The sequence below is a fragment of the Triticum aestivum genome, chromosome 7B, assembly GCF_018294505.1.
Source record: "Triticum aestivum cultivar Chinese Spring chromosome 7B, IWGSC CS RefSeq v2.1, whole genome shotgun sequence".
Classification (NCBI taxonomy): domain Eukaryota; kingdom Viridiplantae; phylum Streptophyta; class Magnoliopsida; order Poales; family Poaceae; genus Triticum; species Triticum aestivum.
Genome location: NC_057813.1, coordinates 546,083,808 through 546,099,353, shown reverse-complemented (window position 1 = coordinate 546,099,353; position 15,546 = coordinate 546,083,808).

The window sequence follows — 15,546 nt, the reverse complement described above, 5'->3', positions numbered from 1 at the left end:
GAGTTGCATAGGCGTGTAAGCTAAGAGAGCAGTGAAAGGATATCCAAACATCGTTAGAATAGTGCACAAGGGAGTGATGTGTGGATACCTAGTTCGGGCCGGCGTTTGGGCATGATCGCCTAGCTAGAGTGCGGGTCACTTCAGATCTGTTGAGGGTGATGCGCTGGCGTTGGCTGGCCGCACACGGATGCAGATCTTGAGTGGCAGCGGAGCGCTACGATGCAGTGGACGAGACCATTGGTGAAGCCCGAACGGCCTCGGGGGCGGAGGTGCGACGGTGTGCTCGGTGAAGTAGCCCCGGTGAGCTGGGAGACTGTAACGCCCCGGATACAACTTTCCACATTCGTAACTTCAACTCTTGCCTTTTCTGGAGATGCGATATGATATTTCCTTCGTGGTTGGGTTTTGTCTTTTGTTTTGCGTTTTGTTCATGTCATGCTTTTCATCATCGCATCATTTGCATTGCATCGGCACTCGTTGCCATCATTGTTTTTTAACTTGCATCCGCTCGTAGTTGCCGCGTCCCCCCTTGCTTTTGTTGACCGCCCCAAGACCAACCGTGTTTTCGTTTCCTTTTGGTCTGACCAGCTAACCTCCCTTGCCAGCTCGCAGCCCCCCTCGTGCGCGTGTCTGAAACTCCCCCGAAACCGACCCGGGCAGTCGTCACCGTTGGATCCGGATCATACCCTAACATCTATAAAACATCTCTGTTTTCTCATTTGGTTTCTCTAGCCTATTTTTCTTGACCACCCGGTTACGATCGGAGGGACCGGATAGCCCTAGGCTAAACTACTTGCTATGTATATATGCAGATGAAACCCTAGGCCTGTCCCATCCATCCATCAAATCCTCCCCGCCGCCACTTCTCTCTTCCTTGGGATCGCTCCCGATCCAAAATCCACCAACCAGAGCCAAATCTAGATCCCCTCTCCGCCCGACCACCTCCCTCGTTTTCAGCATCGAGCCAACCACCTGCTCCTCCTCGATCCAGCCCGTAGCCCTCCACCTCTCGATCTCTCCCCGCCAACTAGTGCCTCCCCTGGATCCCATCATCTTCGCGTGCCACGCCAGAGTTCCACCTCGCCGGAGCACAGGACCTCCTCTGCCGCCGGTGAGATGCCCTGCTGCTGCTCCTCCGTTTTCCCCTGCACCTCCAGTGCCTCACATCTCCCTCTCGACCTCCTAATGCAGCGCCATGGATGGCTGCAGCCCAAGCTCGCGTCCGACCTCTTGGATCCATCGTTGCTCCGTCTCAAGCCGCGTCCTCGCCGGGCCTCTCGCGCGCCCGAGCTCCACCTTGCGTGCCCGCCTCCTCGTCCTCGTGGCCGAAGCAGCCAAACAGGAGGCCTTCGCCTGAGCCTCCTTCGCTCTCCTCATCGACCCAGGGAGAGGAGATCCTCCCGAAGCCCCTTTTCGCCATCGTCGCTCGGCACCATCGGTGAGTCGTCCACCAGGCCATGCCCCTACTCCCTTCCCCGTTCCCTTCGTTGAAGTCCCCTCTCTTCCATCACCTCTCATTCCCTCTCTCTGTTCTCCTTGTAGCGCTGCCGCCTCCTGCCTGTGCGTCGTGCGCGAGAACCGACAAGGCTCCAGCGCCATGGCCTTCCCCACTTCTGCCCGAGCGCCTCCAGGACCTCATCTGCCCCGCCGTGTCGCCGAATCCGGCCACCAGGACCCTCCAGCGCCGCCGCTTCCTTCCTCCTGCTGTTGCGCCCCTTCTTCCTCTGCTTCGAGGACGAGCCAGGCGCCCGCGTTGACTTCTCGTCGTGAGGCTCCTGCCAACCCCGTCCGCATCGCCAAGCCCAGCAGCCGCATCCAGCTCGCGCCGGCCCAGTGGCCACGCTGGTGAGCTGCCCCCCAGCGCCTGTTCCTGTTGGGCCAGACTGCAGATTCGGCCCGCATGCATTTTTTTCCTAACCTGCGAATTTACTAATTATCCAGAGAATATCAGTTTTGCAGAAAAACCCCTAGAATTCATGCATATATTAACTCCACAACCGTGCATCATATGTAAAAACATTATATATGAAAAATGCTTAGAATTTTGTGTAGATTAATAATATGCCACTTTCATCCATGTTTAAAATACTTAAAATGATGTTTGTTTAAAATTTGCTTAAATGCCATGCTAAAATGATTTATTTCATAACTAAATAACCGTAGCTCGGTTTTAAATAAACTTTATATATAAATGGGGTGGAAAATGCATAGATTAACTTGGTGCACTTTATTTTCCTGTTTAACAACAATAAAATTGTGTTTAGGGCAGAACAGTACCAAATTCGAATATTGCATATGGGGATTTTCCGGAATTGTTGTTTGTTGTTCCGGCCTCATTTAAACTTGCCTAGGTAGGTAGTTTAATTATGCTTCACCTCTTGCCATGTTTAACAACATTTAACATTGCTTGGTAGCTTAAATGGGATTAAACTAAATCTGTCAATGTGGTGTTTTGTCAATATGCAACTTGTTGCATATTGAGCTCCACTTAACTTGTAGTATTGTTTGTTGCACTTTGCCATGCCATGCCTCATTAAACCGGACATGCATCATACTTGTTTGTGCATCATGCCATGTTTATGCTTGTGCATTTACCATGTTGTTTGTTTCTTTCCGGTGTTGCTTCCTAGTGCCGGTAGTGTTGCAATTGTGAGGATTCGTTCGACTACTCCCATTCGTCTTCTTCATGGACTCGTTCTTCTTCCTAGCGGGATTTCAGGCAAGATGACTGTCACCTTGGATCTCATTACTATCATTGCTATGCTAGTTGCTTCGTTCTATCGCTATGCTGCGCTACATATCATTTGCTCTTGAAGACTCCCCAATTTGCCATGAACCTCTAACCTTTTCACCCTTCCTAGCAAACCGTTGTTTGGCTATGTTACCGCTTTGCTCAGCCCCTCTTACAGCGTTGTTTGTTGCAGGTGAAGTTGAAGATTGCTCCATGATGGACAGGATTATGTTGGGATATCACAATATCTCTTATTTTATTAATGCATCTATATACGTGGTAAAGGGTGGAAGGCTCGGCCTTATGCCTGGTGTTTTGTTCCACTCTTGCCGCCCTAGTTCCCGTCATACCGGTGTTATGTTCTCGGATTTTGCGTTCCTTATGCGGTCGGGTGATTTATGGGACCCCTCTGATAGTTCGCTTTGAATAAAACTCCTCCAGCAAGGCCCAACCTTGGTTTTACCATTTGCCTCACCTAGCCCTTTTTTCCCTTGGGTTTCCGGAGCCCGAGGGTCATCTTTATTTTACCCCCCGGGCCAGTGCTCCTCCGAGTGTTGGTCCAACCAGAGCGATGTCCGGCGCCCCCTGGGCAACCAGGGTCTATGCCAACCCGTCGTCTTGCTCATCCGGTGTGCCCTGAGAACGAGATATGTGCAGCTCCTATCGGGATTTGTCGGCACATCGGGCGGCTTTGCTGGTCTTGTTTTACCATTGTGGAAATGTCTTGTAAACCGGGATTCCGAGACTGATCGGGTCTTCCTGGGAGAAGGTATATCCTTCGTTGATCACGAGAGCTTATCATGGGCTAAGTTGGGACACCCCTGCAGGGTATAAACTTTCGAGAGCCGTGCCCGCGGTTATGTGGCAGATGGGAATTTGTTAATTTCCGGTTGTAGATAACTTGACACCAGATTTGAATTAAAACGCATCAACCGTGTGTGTAGCCGTGATGGTCTCTTCTCGGCGGAGTCCGGGAAGTGAACACAGTTTTTGGGTTATGTTTGACGTAGGTAGGAGTTCAGGATCACCTCTTGATCATTGCTAGCTTCACAACCATTCCTTTGCTTCTCTTTTCGCTCCTATTTGCGTATGTTAGCCACCATATATGCTTAGTCGCTGCTCCAACCTCACCACTTTACCCCTTCCTTTCCCGTTAAGCTTTGCTAGTCTTGATACCCATGGTAATGGGATTGCTGAGTCCTCGTGGCTCACAGATTACTACAACAACAGTTGCAGGTACAGGTTATGCGATGATCTTGACGCGGGAGCGATGTTAACTTGTTTTGGAGTTCTTCTTCTGCTTCTTTGATCAGGGGATAGGTTCCAGGTCGGCAGCCTGGGCTAGCAGGGTGGATGTTGTTTGAGTTTCTGTTTGTGTTTCGTCTGTAGTCGGATGGTGATCTTATGTAAGATGATGTTGTATTCGTGTGGCATTGTATGCCTTTTGTATGTATCCCCATCTATTATGTAATGTTGATGTAGTGATATCCACCTTGCAAAAGCGTCTTCAAGATGTCTATCCTTGGTGGGACCTTCGAGTTCCTTTAGGATAGGGCCGCATCTTGGGCATGACAGAGATGGCGTCGGTGAAGCACACTGATGCGGTGGAACTCGGTGTCTGTGAGGCACGTCGGTTGCGGCGGCCGACGTTGTCGGGGGACCACCCGGTGCGGTGGACGACGGCGTAGATGAGGTAGCTCCGGTGCGGTGGTGAAGCGCGACCGTTGTCTTCGTCGTTGTCGTCTGGCACAGAGGTGGGGAACGGTGGGGAAAGAGACGAGACGAGGGGCGATTTGAGGGTTGGCGGCAAATTAGGGATTTGAGCAATCTGGGCGCAGAAGGGGACGGTGGAGAAGAGATATTTTGTAGGGCTGGAATTGGGGCCGCCAGATATTTCAATCCAAAACGTGGAAGCGCAAACTTATATTGTCGTCGTCTTTTTTTTGGGGGGGGAGGGGGGTGAGTGGCTGGGTGCTACGCGTCCGCCCGACACACGCGACCACCCCGACAAGACTATGCTTCGGTGCCTTAAGGCACCTGACTTTGTGTCCATGACATGTGGGCCCAACAGGTGGCTGACCCACATGTTAGTGACCCAAAGGCAGTTGCCTTTAAGGCACCGAAGCAGCGTCCACTCCGACACGACCCTGGTCTACCTGGTGCGCCTACATATGAGAATGTAAACCAATCTTCTTTCATTTGCAAACGAATCTGTATGTATTACCATGCCCGTGTTTTCCTTGCAATAATTAGTCATTCGAAACGAGATACTCCATCCGTTCACTTTTTTAAGTTGTTTCAGACAACTTAAAATGAACTATTTTGCACACTGTCTGAAATGTCTTCAAGGTCTTATAAAAGTGAACAGAGGGAGTACTATAAATTAATTAATGAGGAGTTATTTGAAAAAAAATCGAAACAGTACCCACGCTAACATGGATTAGAGTGTGTGTCACATAATTAGTTATTTGAATTAGAGTGTGTGTCACGTAGTTAGTTATTTGAATTAGAGTGTGTGTCACATAGCGATCTCCAATTCTAACGTGGATTTCGCATTTCACTGTATCCACGCTACTTTTTAATACAAATTCATATGTATATGATGAACACCATGGTAGTGAGAAAACTTTTGGATGGATTCAAACATATGACCTACAAAATAGCACAACAAACTGAGTCAATGTCAACTTTTCGAAACTTAGTATGGCACGAATTCGAAATAATTACCCATATGCCTGGTCCTCGGTTCAAATCTTACAATGTACACCGAATTGAAACATCGATATTAAGTCTCGTACCATGTACATTCAAATGTTGTTTTTAGACCCCCCCCCGCACAAACGCTACATACTTCCTGTATAGGTCAATCTTCCTCTCCTAACCACCTTAGGAAGCTATAGGTTTCCAACACACATTCATGCTTTCTCTCCATGTTTCGATCTCAAATCTCTCAACTACACAACCCCTTTTTCCACTTTGTTACCAAATGTATTTACCTCACACACCCGCCATTGCACCCCATGCCGGGCTCTCTCTCTCCCCCCTCTCCCTCTCACCCTCTCGCGCTAAATACATGCATTTCCTATCTAGCCCCCCAACCTCTCGTGCGCACGCACGCACGTTGTATATCTAGGTCACTCCCTCGAGACTGTCTCACTCTTTCTTCCGCATGGCGGGCCACACTCGCTCAATCTCGCTCTCTTTATCTGAGTCTCGTTTAACCTCATTTTCTTTCACACACAAATGATATATCTCCCTGTTCAGGCCTCGGTCGACACACTCTATACTCTCTCACGCCGATTGTCTATCTAGGTCAGCCCATCCAAGCCGTCGCCACTCTTTCGACCTCATGGTGGGCCATGCTCACTCAATCTCTCTCTCTCTCTCTCTCTCTGTATGTCTCAATTGACCTCGCTCTTTCTCGGACAAAAACGATATATCACCATGTTTGAGCCCAATTCGAGCTATTCACATTGTATACTCTCTCACGCACATCGTCTATCTAGGTCACTCTCTCCAACCCGTCTCACTCTTTTTATCGCACGGCGACCCTATGTGATCGGTTGACCTTGCTTCCTCCCACGCACAAAATATATCTACACATCTGTGACTGGATCATCTATCAAGCTCTATCTTACAGCCCTCACCCTTGCCAAAAAGCTCAATCGGACAATATCTCTCCAGAGCATATATATTTGTTCAATGAATGTCGGACCACACTCACTTTGTCTCTCTATCTAAATATCTCCCGATTGACCTTGCTTTGTCACACCGTATCTTTCACACGTTGAAGCTACTACCTCTCTATCCCTCGCAAAGCCGGAGCTATTTACATTGCGAGAGGCACTCCAACCGTGGATTAATTTGTGTAGGCATTTATTCCGGTCGGTTTAGATTAAATTTTCGTAGCATTCGGCCCACAACTACTCCAAACACCGTTGCAACCCACACAACTCCCCTAGTTGATTTCCCTCTGGCTCGGTCATCGCTCTCTCGCACGTCCTTTCCCGCCTTCAATGTCGCACCATGGTATTATTGAAAAACTATGTTGTTCTCTTTAATTATTATAAATAAGCTACAAAACTACACATCAATAGTCCACTTGGAATGTAACAAATTTCGACCCACAAATTAAAGTGCTACAAACTACACAATGAGGGGCCCACATGTCATGAAACAAATTTGGACCCATATACAAATTAAAAAATAAAGGACGAGGATCGAACATGCGACCGGGCCTTCAAGCCGCACGTCAATAGGCAACATACGTAGAATAGAAATGTTTGTTGTACCCCCTTTGTTCACATAATGTTTTTATATTACCACAGCCTAATTAATGGATAACATGTAATATTATTTTTAGTACTATTCGCCTTCACTTACTGGTGGGTTCCATGTGTGCTCTCTCTCTCCTCCCCTTCTGCGTTTAGACGCACGGGCAAATAGGAAGAACTCGCGGGCGATGTTGCCATTGACCATATCTAGACGCGTTCACATGTCACGGCACCAGTTTCACGTACTAGCAGCACTAGTCAGTGTGTACGTGCAATGCACGTTAATTTGTAAGTATATTAAGTGCATGCGGATATTAACTACTAGGATATTATTTGCGTGTTGTCATGTGATTAGCACTATTTTTGGCATGAAATTAACTGCACGCTAAACGTGTTGAGCGCTCGACATTGAAGCAGTCTAGGTCGTTGGATTACAAGGAATACATGTTGCTTGATGACAATTTATATTTAATTTGATACGGCTCTAGCAGAACATTCAATCGATCAAACCATACATTTCGTCCAGTCTGACTCCGACTTAAAATTATACGATGATCGATATAACATAAACGGAAATGATAAATGTTCGGATTTTAAGCATGGCAATCCGAATGTTTTTCATGGAAAATTTAGATTACGCGGCGGCGGTGGGGGCATCTCGCGATGGGAAGCGGCTCCTCTGCCGTGCTCTGTGTGTCATCGGGCCACTGACCAACGGTGACGGCGGCGTCTTGCGCCATTGTTGGCGTACTCCTGGACGTTGGCCTAGCTTCAAGGAAGGCAAAAATGTTCTGGTCTTCGGAGCGAGTCAACTTGCGGGAGGAGGCGACTGGCGTTGGTGCATTGAAACGGTCGACGGCGGCCATCCATGCCGCTGAGGGGGCACTGGCACCCGCGCGGGGACAGGCGCTGTCAACAGCGCGGTGGAGACATTTGTGTGCACGTGCACCGGCACAGGCGCGCACGTCAGTGCACGCGCAGGCGCATGCGCTGGCAGGTGCACGGGCACCAGCACGGGCGTGCGTGTCAGTGCACGCGCAGGCACATGCGCTGGCAGGTGCACGAGCGCGTGAAAGTCGGCGGGGACCTCGTGGAACCCCGTGGGATCAAGCTCAGCGACAATGTGCGGCTCCCAGGCCATCAATGCCACGGGGATGGGCGCTGGCGCAGTCGGGGCGACGAGAGCCGGAACGGGAGCGGGTACAGGCGCGGCGTCTTCCCGCAAGGCCAGTTCAAGCTCGTCCCAAAGCGCCTTATGTTCTTGAGACTCCGGCTGGGTGTCTTCCTCAGGAAATTGGAACACTAAGGGCAGACCGTCGTGATGCGGCATGGCGTACGTTTAGGTCAGGCTAGTTGGAGGTAGACGATAGGAGAATCAGAGAGGAAGAGAGAGGATTGTAGCGATACCGGGTAGTGCGGGGTTGATTTTAAACTGCGGCGCCGGCGACATTAAAAGTGGGAGCAGTTGGGACGATGGTGGGCGGCAGAGCCTGGTCAAAGGGCTCGCCTCCCGGTGAGCCTGCACAGCGGTCTGCTCGCACGCCTCCCTGACAGCCAGTGCAGCGGTCTGCCCGCACGCCTCCCATTGACTCACAGGCTTGCTCGGACGGCACCTGCCGATGAGAAGCGGGGACTTGTGGCTGCACGTAAACGCCCACGGTTTCAATAGTGAAAGCGTTCGCCTTAACGTGATAGGTCTTTGTTCCAAAATACCTTGGCTCTTCATTTGTGCAACTTGTCATAAGCAATTTGTCTCAAATTGAAGAAAAAACTTACGAAGTAATATTTGTGCCATATCACGTGACCATGCCTAGTTTCAATAATTTACGCTCACTTTTGGATTTTCTGAAATTTAAGATCCAGGATTCAAAACAATATCATAACCTGCATCATGCAATAAATTTTCAAGCCGTACATCTGTCATGTTGTATTTCTTAAGAAAGGATTCGGTCAAACATTTTGCTTAGTTAGACTTCAGACAAGTTATATATGCAGAGTAAAAGGATAATCCCTCCGTACGAGTGCATTGCCTGATATATTAACTCAAGTACTAGGCACGAATGAACGGGCTCAATTATGTGCTCATCCTGGTGTAGTACAGTAGTAGTAGTAGTAGTAGTAGTAGTAGTAGTAGTAGTAGTAGTAGTAGTAGTAGTAGTAGTAGTAGGCAATGCAGTTGACGGGTGACCTTGACGAGTGGCGAGCAAGGGAATTGAACCGTGCTCGGCACGGTAGGTAACGTTGTCTGGTTACTAAAGCATCCATCCCTTGTTCATCGGTAGTCATTATGGACCATGGACATGAGGGGAATTTCCTAGGGCTGGAATTCTGGACGCCAGATATTTCAACTTCAAATGCTGAGGCTCGATTGGTTGTGGTTGCCTAATGTGCGTACCACGCACGCCACCGAAGGACATGAGCCCAATTTTTTTTAGGATCAACATGAGCCAAGGTCTTGCTAGTACGCCGTTGGGTCCTACCATTCGAGAATACAAAAGGAACCTTTTAAATTGCCGAACGAATCTATGTGTATTACAATACCTGTATTTTCCTTGCAAATACTAATCTCAACGTGGTAATTGATTTATGACGAGTTGTTGAATTAGAGTGAGTTTGTGATATAGTGATCTCAACGTGGATTTCACATTTCATGGTATCCCTAGTGAGTTTTCCAATGCAAATTCAAATTTAGAAGATGAACAATATGGAGGTGAGAAAACTTTGTATGTATCAAGCATATGACCACACACACACACACATAGAGACACACACACACGAACACAACAACAATCCAATAAGTATAGTGCATCTATTTTTTCCAAACTATGCATGTATGACATGAATTCAAAAATACTCCTTCTATTCCTAAATATTAGTATTTTAGAGAGTTCAACAAGTGACTACATACGGAGCAAAATGAGTGAATCTAGACTCTAAAATATGTCTATATACATCCATATGTGCCTGTCCATTTGAAGCCTCTAAAAAGACTAATATTTAGGAACGAAGGGAGTAAAATGTAAGACATCCATGGTCCTCAGTTTAATATTTAAAATGGACATGAAACTGAAACATGAATATTAAGTCTAGTACTACAGTACATGCAAATGTTGTGTTTAGGGGGAGCTATGATTGTCGGGGGTCAACCCCTCGACCTTAGATAAAATTGTGGAGCTCTATTTAGGGTTGTTTAGATTATATTTGTCCCCACCCTCCCAGCCACTGATTGGTTGTGCACCCCCACCCCTCCTCCCCGGGAGAATATCATGTGCCCCCATACCTTAGATGATATATGCCGATACGAGTTGCTTGGAGCTTGTAGATCTGAGATATAGCAGCTCACATGATGTGTCTTAATATTTTTGCAGGAAACGTTGATGAGTTTGAGAATTGCACACAATTTGTACAAAACTACTTAGATGCCCTTTGATCACATATCCAACAACGTCGAAGCTCGTATCACCATAGCATCTAAGATGAAGGAGGACATCATATTCTCCTGTATGTAAGAATATCATGTGCTACCACACCTTAGATGCTTTGGTGATACAAGCTCTTCGGAGGCGTTGGATTTGTAACCCAACACCTCCTCGGTGGTTCAAATGGTTTTTTGCAGAAAAACCCCAAAAGAGTTCGGCCACTGCTTACAAGCACAAAGACTGCTTAGATGCCATTGGATCTCAAATCAAACAACCTCCAATCTCATATCACCGTAGCATCCAAGCTGCAATAGCACCTTATGTTTTCTCGCACCCGAGAGTATGAGGTGCTCCCGCACCGTAGATTCTATGGTGATACGAGTTCACTAAGATCTAACGGCCCACAGTAGGAGGTTTGAATGTTTTGCAATATACGGCTGATAGAGTTTGGAAAATGCGCAGAAAGTACAAGTACTACGCATGTGCCATCTTATCACTGATCATACGACCTAGATGCTCATATCACCGTAGCGGGTAATTAAGCTATGGGGCGCACCTAATATGAGCACCGGGGAGCCGTTGGATCGAAGATGCAGTGGCACACACGAGGCTTGAATGTTTTATTTGCAAAAAAACCTTGGGATAGTTTGGAAATTGCGCATAATTACAAAGACTACTCCTAAGCCATTGGATCTCACTTCCAATGGTGTAAAAACTCGTATCACCATAGTATCTAAGCTGCGGGGTGGATGTGATATTCTATGCCGCTGTCATTTTTGTTCGTAAACTTCGAAAATACATGTAACTCGTGTCGTTACTTGTCTAACCGCACGAAGTGTTTGTTCGAAAAAACCATCCTACACTAAAATATCGGAACAACACACAGGGGTCCCACATGTCATTAATCAAATTTGGACCTAAAACTAACAAATCTGAAACATGAGGTTCGAACTGGCAACCTGGACTACAAAGTGTAAGTCGATAGCCTGACAAAACGAACGGTTGTTGGCTTTGTCCCATAACTTGATTTTATACAGTACTTGCATTGAGTAGAGTAGAGGGAGTGCCTCGTCAACACGTGCATGACTGTTGTCTCACTTACTGGTGGGTCCCAGGTCTGTGATCTCAATCTCTCTTCTCTTCATCATCTAACCTTTGCATGGGCACACACGAAAAGCGGCGCTAGCTTGCCGTGGTGTTATTACGTCTAAAAAAAGCTTAAAAAAATAGAAGAATCGCCTAGAACAAGAGACATTGTGGCTGGTCGAGACAGAGCTAATCACATCTATCCTCCGTGTCACATTTGCATGATGAAGCTGTGTGGCTAGTGGGGTGTTTTCAACCGACTGGCTGGGTCCCGAGGTCGAACCATAGGTACTACGTCTGATACAGTATAATTTTACACGCACATTTTTCCTCCCTGTCGAGATGTGGCACACCCTACCGCGCGGTTTCGGGGTCCTCCCGGGTGGTGCACGCATATATTCTTCCTGACGTGGGACGCCCTACCGCGTGTTTTCTGGGTCCTCCTCGGTCGTAGCACCGAAGCAAGTAAATGAGTCGTCAAATCACGAAAGACCACCTTTCCCGCCGAGTACATCAGTGAAGCATGGTGGCTAGCTAGTTGGGCTAGTTCGACCGATTAGCTAGGCCGCCGCCACATTTGTTTTTTCACCCCTTTTTTTATCTACTTGCCGGCAGGTAAATTTAAATATCCACTGCGGCGTTGCTCTGGTGTTTGGGTGTGGCAGGATTTTTAATTTTTTGATTGACGGGAGCAGGCGCAGCAGGATTTTTAATTTTTTGATTAACGGGAGCTAGCGCGACAGCAATTAGTCACGATGACTCCACCTGTAAAAACCCACTGCTCCCTGATGTGAGAAGTCGTCGACTGGTGTTTTGCCGTGGTGAAAACCAAAAGATTCCCCGCTCCCTCTGCCTTCCCGTAGATTGCATTGCCTTTCAGCCGTTTCGCCCCCTTTGCTTCCTCTCCCCATTGCTTCTACCTGGTGCCATGGCGGCGCAGCAGATCACGGAGTCCGAGGTTAGGCGCCTAACACAGGAGCTCCATGTCAAGGATGCGGAGCTCAGGGACAAGGACGTGGAGCTCCATGAGCTCAAGGAGGAGAGGAGTGCCATGCACCTCCGCTATGTGCGGGAGTTCACGGAGCTTCAAAAGCGGCAGGCGTCCACCACAAATATGCTCGAGGCGTTGGTGGTGTTGCTGCAGAAAGTGGGAGATATGATAGGCCGTCAGGGGAGCCAGCTGGAGCGCGAGCGGGCCAATCGTGACGAGGTCCAGGATCGCCTCAGCCACTTGGTGAACCAAGTTGCCACACACATGTTGCGGCTGCGCGATGCCTACCGTCGTGCCAGCGTGACGATGCAGGCCGTCGGGCTAAACCCGTTCGACCACCCAGTCTACTTCATGAGCTGCGGCTTCCTGACCTGGTCTCCTTCTTCACCTATATCTCCGAGGACCTGAGCCGTCTCCGTGCGATGGTGGGGGCTGAGCTGGACAAGGAGGGGTTGCAGGCTGCCGTAGCCGTTGCCGGGCTAATCCTTTCAGGGCTCCGTCACCGGAATCCATTCGTGCCATTGGACGCCGTCTTTGACGATCTGGCTCCCATCGACCGGGAGCGGGCTCTGCGGGCGGTTGCACCCTGCATCACCAACGTTGTGCGCTCTCGAGAAGCAGAGGGATTTCGGTGGTGTTTAGGCGCCCTCTGCAAGGGCATGTCCATGTCTCGGTGCAACATGACCGTTGGATCAAACTCAGACGGTGCAGATCAGTCACTGTAGCACAAAGCGTGTGGGTGTGTTTGGTTGCATTCTCATCTCAATATAGTTGTTTCCTCTTCGTGTATTTTTGTCAACCTACTAGTGTGGACTCATGCACCCTTCATGCACTCTGCCAAACACCCAAAAGTGGGTCGAGAAGGGAACTTTTGCTCCCATCCCGTGCACCTTTCATACACCCTGCCTAACACTATTCGTGCTTCATATGGTTCATGTTTCATGGAGTACTGTAGCACCATACTCTCCGTGCACTGTGGACCTATTTTTGTTAACATTGATCTCACCGTTCATTCTCGACCGGACAGTCGAAAAAGCGGTACTATGTTACATATAGGAGTAGTTGACATGCGCACAACAACATTTGTTATCGTCATATCTTACTACACTAGCAACAAGATTGTGTAGTACTGACGTATGAACCACTGCACATGCCTAGTAGTAGGAGCACTGTGTATGTTCAAGTGGCTGCCGTGTTTCGCACTCCTCTGTCGTAAGAGTGGAAACGCTTGTTGTAATCAATTTTTCTTCAGAAAAACAGTGGACACGCTCTACCGTGCGGATCCTCCTCAGCCATGCACTAAATTACTCACTTCCGCCGACGTGTGGGATAGCCAGCACCTGGGTCCACCAGCCATGCACTAAATTACTCCGTAGTAGAGTGACGATAGACTACCCCGATCGAACCGCCACAGTAATACCTAATGAGCCGTCAAATCACAAAACCCCCTCCTTTCCAGCAGTAAGTTTGACGGATGAAGCAACCATCATTTCACTCTTCTCTCTCAGCTTCCTCTCTACCCAACCCTCGCTTCTCCCTCACCTTGTTCCTCGTTTCTTCAAGAAAACCCCGACCTGCTTCTGCCATTATTCTTCTCTCCCAAACAAGGAAAGGTGAGCGCATCAATGGTGTTGATTGTGGCCAAGGCCTGGTCTTGCAACCCCGAGACTGATCCTATAACTCCCTCTCTTTTCTTCTTTTGGGTTTGTGATTATGGTTTCTTTTATTTTATTTCTATTTGACAGTTTCTTGATGGACGCTGCAACACCGGCCGGAGTGATGTCTATGGCTCTGGACAAAACCGCCGAGGCTCATGGTACGAAGAAGCGCAAGCACCCCGCCGAGACTACCGCAGACAAGCTCAAAGCCATCGCCCTGTCCAAGCCCCCCTCTCCGGGATCCCTCATTAAGCAAGTCCAGGTAATATCTATTCTTGACGATCTTTTTCTCGATCTTGATCGTGTTTTTTCATCTAACACGCAGTACTAGTACTAGTAGTACAACTTTCTGGGTGATCTTGCATGTGATTTTTGTGTGCCAAATGACGGTTCTAAATTCCTCTTTTGACAAAAACACGCGAGAGGTTGACACTAATTTCTTATAGATTACTTTCAACTACTCCCACTGTCCCAAATTTCTTGTCTTAGATTTGTCTAGATACGGATGTATCTAATACTAAAATGTGACATGCTACATCCGTATCTAGACAAATCTAAGACAAGAATTTTGGGACGGAGGGAGTACTTTATGAACATCAATGCTACCTCTGAAGAGGGTATATTTGCCTCAGTAACTTGTGTTATGGATATTGCAAGTAATCCCTCTGCTCTAATGCCTTTGAAGACATGTTCTAGTGTCTTTGTTCACTCATTTCTGTGCGTATATCTAGTCATATATGGAGTATAACATCGAAAATCATCTTATATTTCTGAACGGAGGTAGTAATAAAATATGGTTTCTGTTTGAATTAGAACTAGGTCCGCGGTGGAGATGAAGTTCTCAAAGTCATGCCGTGTGAACTGGAAGACCTGATGATGAGTTCTACTACTGAACTATCCAGCTGTTGTGTCCTTGTCACCACGTGTCCTGAACTAGTGTTTTCCTGTAGCATTGTTTTCAGGCATGTTCTTGAGGCTGTACTTGACCACAACAATTTCCTGGATGTGCCTTCGATTACGAAGGGTGTGGTTCTTGTAAAGCTTCCCAACAAATCTGATGCGGCCTGTCTTCATCATCATGTTTATGAGTGGAAAGACCACTCCGTTAGGTTCTCCAAGGTTGACAAGATGGTGATGGTGCATGTAGACATCTCACACGAAGTCCATGGCCTAGTCAGTTATGCGGGGTTCATCCCGTAGGTCGGTGGCAAGAAATAGTGTGCAGAGTTTAGTAAGTGAAACTTTGCTTGTCTATAGTAAGTACTATTGTTCAGTACTTGATTTGTGTTTGTGAACCCTGTATTATTTATTAGTACTGCCGCTTTTGGTGTACGGTCAGTCCCGAGAACGGTCTATGTTAATGTCTGCCCACTCAATTCAGTCTGTA